This window comes from Etheostoma cragini, chromosome 6, assembly GCF_013103735.1.
Source record: "Etheostoma cragini isolate CJK2018 chromosome 6, CSU_Ecrag_1.0, whole genome shotgun sequence".
NCBI classification, from domain to species: domain Eukaryota; kingdom Metazoa; phylum Chordata; class Actinopteri; order Perciformes; family Percidae; genus Etheostoma; species Etheostoma cragini.
The window spans coordinates 4,826,500-4,830,422 of NC_048412.1; the positions used below are offsets into that span (position 1 = coordinate 4,826,500).

Sequence of the window (3,923 nt, forward strand, 5' to 3'; positions counted from 1 at the left end):
CCCCCCCCCCCCCTGATCCATGGGAGGTTTTCTCCAATCAGGAGTTTTTTATTTTTATCCTCATAATTCGCTGCGGAAGTGAAGTGCAGGAAAGAATGCCTCTGATCAGAACAGTCATCCCTGTATTATTAACGCTTTGCCCGCTGCACAGATTAAGTAAAAATCTAACTTTACCTGCTTTGTTTGAGGACCACCTAAAAGCTCTTCAATTACCTCTTATGGTCACCAGATGAGAGTTTTGGAACCATCTAATCAAGAATTGCTTTCAGAATCTCTCTTTAATTTGAACAGGCTAGTTTATAGGCTTGCGCTGTTGGTTAAATTCAGAGGGGATGTTTTGGGCTAGAGGGGACGATGGGGAGGGTGGGGGGTCTTCTCTGCTGCACATGTGCCCCTGAACCGCAAGCCTTGCGCAGCAGGTCACCTCAAGGTTAGCCCCTTCAAAGAGCTGTCTCCACTGGCTGCGGTTCCCCTTATAAAGGGAGTAAAACTCGAGAAACACTCCCCACCCTCCCCAAATAACACACAAGAGTCAGACCGACTTGTCCTAGCCCTGCCGCCCCCCTCTTCCTCCTTTTCAACCATAACCAGGACCCGGCCGTCATTGCTAATATGTAGGCCACATTTAGGGTCCTTTTGATGAGAAATATGTGTATAGTAGTTTTAATTTGGTGAACTGTACAATTCTTACTTACTGTATAAGTATTTTTATACTTCCGACTTAAATATTAAGACAGTAGTCTTCTAAATAGTTGCAGCACTCTGAGCTGTTTGAAATGTAATATTTATGAATAGTCAGTCATCACAATAGCCAATTAATGCATTCTGCAGCTAATATGTGGAAGGGTGTTCATGAATATTAAATACTGAAACCACACAGCACGACACCAAGCAAGACTGAAACAGGGTACCTACATAAACGAGAATGATCTTTTACCTATTTAAAAAAGTAGGCTGCTTAGCACAAGCTTAAGTATTTAAGTAATTTATTTTGTATCTCTCAACCCCGAGTTGCCCCTGGTGCTGCGCATCGGAGTGTGAATGTGTGTGCATGTTTATCTGATGAGCAGGTGAACGGCAGCCTCGGCCACAGTCTATAAATGTGTGTGAATGGTGAATGTATCCTGTATGATGTAAAAGCGCTTTGAGTAGTCGTTAAGACTAGAAAAGCGCTATATAAATACAGCACATTTACATTAAAAAACATGACAATGTATAAAAGGCTCCATTATGTGTTAATGTGTCATAATTACGCAACTTACTGTCGCATAGTAGAGGAATTACAGGATAAGTTTGCAGGCAGTTTCGACTTACATTAGATGTTTAGGTTTAATAACTAAAGTTGACTAGCATTTTAGTTGGCAATAATTAGCCTGTGCCTACGTATCCTTATATGTATGCTCTCCATCTCTGCAAGATTGGGAACGCTTGAGATTTCTAATGAGCTTAACAGTCCTTCCCCTCCTCTTTAATGGGTAATTTACTACCCAAGAAACCTTATTTCCCATGAATTTCTCCCATTGACGTCTGGAAAAAAAAATCTGTATATAAGGTGTTTTTTTGTTAAACAGAGTAAGACAACAACAACATGTGTGAATCTAACTAGAACAAAGTGAAGGAACAAGGATGAATATTGTGTATATATAATTACGCTGGATACAAAGATCAGTGTATGCATTAAAGAGCCTCTGATAAAATATAGACAGTTACGAATTCAAAGGAGGTAGCTATGAACTTATTTCAAAAGTTACTCGACGGTCAGCAATGGAAATGAATGATGTCCAACGCCGTAGAATGAATGTTTGGAACTATACGAGGCTGCGTATCACGGAAGTAGGCGGCAAAAAGCGTACAACGGAGTCCAGTGGGAGTGTTGCCACTTGGTCTCTCTCTATCACTCTGGACCATGGCTTAGGCTAACCAGCTACCAAATGACTCATAAACATACAGCATATCATTTTGAGTGAAAAAACAAACAGAAAATCCCCAAAAAGTCAAAGGTACAAGACAGTGTACAATTTTCATTATCGAACAAAGGAACTACTCATCCCATAAACCCATCGCACCATTGAATAAAGGAAGCTAACAATTGTTTAGCTAACAGCTAATTCGGCTAACCGCTAGCTGAGACAGCATGTAATAACTTTAAAAGCTGTAACGTCAGCCAAAGCCTGCTTTTTCTAAAAAATATAATAAATATAAAGTTCATTACTGCAGCCAGGGGCAATACAGTATGACCCCCCCAGACTTCTTGGTTTCCGTTTGCCTCAGACTCTTTGTATGGTGTTGCTATGGCTGCGCTGCTAGTGCTAGTTAGCACGGACAATGACTACTTAGCCAGTGACATAGTAGACTGTGGAATTCCAACATGGCGACGCCTGTGTAACAACAACACTTTCAATTTACGTACTATTTTATCCCTTTTAACAAACTGACCCATTTAATAAATTGTACCAATGAGTAGAAATAAAATTCATCTGTTATATCACCATTATTCAAATTCCAGTTCAGTTCATCTTTAACATTACTTTAGAATGAATCAAGCTGTCCACTAGTGGTTAGCCAAATTAGCTGTTAGCTAAACTAATGGAAGCGTGGCAACAGATTGGGATTTGTGCAGTGCCGTAAATCCCTTAGACAGTTAAAGAAATGGACCATCAGATTCCATTGCTCTGATTGGAGACCAGTGAAGGATGCTCGCAAGTCGCGTGGTTATAACACAATCGTTTGCCTATTTTTACAAAAACTCCTGCTCCGGAGCCATAACGTGAGGTTGAAGATAATGCAGCCTTTTATCCATTGTTGTGTTTTGTTAGAAATGAACAATGGACATATAGAGTCTTTATACGCTTCAGATGTAAAGTTTTTTGGTGTCAAAGTGGTGCCAAAATTAATGGCAGCTAATGGAATGCTAACAGCAGGTGACTGCTTTGAAGAATTAAAGTGGTGCCAGAATAACTAAACTTTGTGAACACTTGCTTACCCCTTGGAAATCCCATAGACAGTTGAAGAAATGGACCAACAGACCCCGTTGCTCTGGACCAGTGAAGGCCATTAGGAGTACTTTTTCTGTGATAACTGAGCGTTACTGCACAGCCTCCAACTGAGCATGACGACACAGATGTGACTTGTGCCACTTGTCTGAAAGTTGTAAGTCTTCTGGCAGGTGTGCCAAGAGAAATCTCAATCATTCTCAATCTTGCAGAGATGGAGAGCGTAATGAATGTAGGGAGATAACATAGGCACAGGCTAGTTACTGCTAACTAACATATCTAACATTAGTAATTAAACCTAAACAGCTAATGAAAGTCCAAACTGTCTGCGAGCTTACCCTGTACTATACCAGATTTCCTCTCCTGTGCGACAGTAAGTCATGTTGTTATGACACAATTGTTAATTGTTAAGCCACAACGTGAGCAACAAGGTAATGGAGCCTTTTATACATTGTTGTTTCTTTAGAAATATACAAAGGACAAACAATCTTTAAACGCTTCAGATGTAAAGTTAGAAACAGGATTCTCATCTTGTGCATGCGCACAGATCAGGTACCGACATTGTCCCCTTCTCACCAGCATGAGTTCCGTCAGAGGCATCACTGTGGGATTGTTCAGGATTGTAGGTAAAGAAGTTCTACATCGCGAATTAAAGACATTTATCTAAAAACAAGGTCGGTACCCTATTGTATATATATATATTTATATATTGTTATATATATGTATATTATATGTTTGGCATCTAGGCTATATACATAGAATAGAATAGAAAAGAATGCCTTTATTGTCATTCTCGTTGCACAAGTACACGGTACTTGTGCAACGAGATTAAAGCAATCCCTTTACAGCGTCGACACAAAAAATATAAGAATATAAGATAACAATATAAAATATCAAAAATCAAAAATATAAAGTCAAAGATATAAAGTG

The 3,923-nt window shown here is 39.5% G+C and overlaps 1 long non-coding RNA gene across 1 annotated transcript in view; it reads right to left on the bottom strand.

Moving 5' to 3' along the window:
- Positions 1-1,245: 1,245 nt before the first annotated feature.
- Positions 1,246-3,923, bottom strand: part of LOC117946053 — a 23,387-nt gene continuing 20,709 nt past the window's right edge. The window contains exon 3 of the long non-coding RNA XR_004656955.1: positions 1,246-1,379. This is a non-coding gene — a long non-coding RNA (uncharacterized LOC117946053). The remainder of the gene's footprint in view (positions 1,380-3,923) is intronic.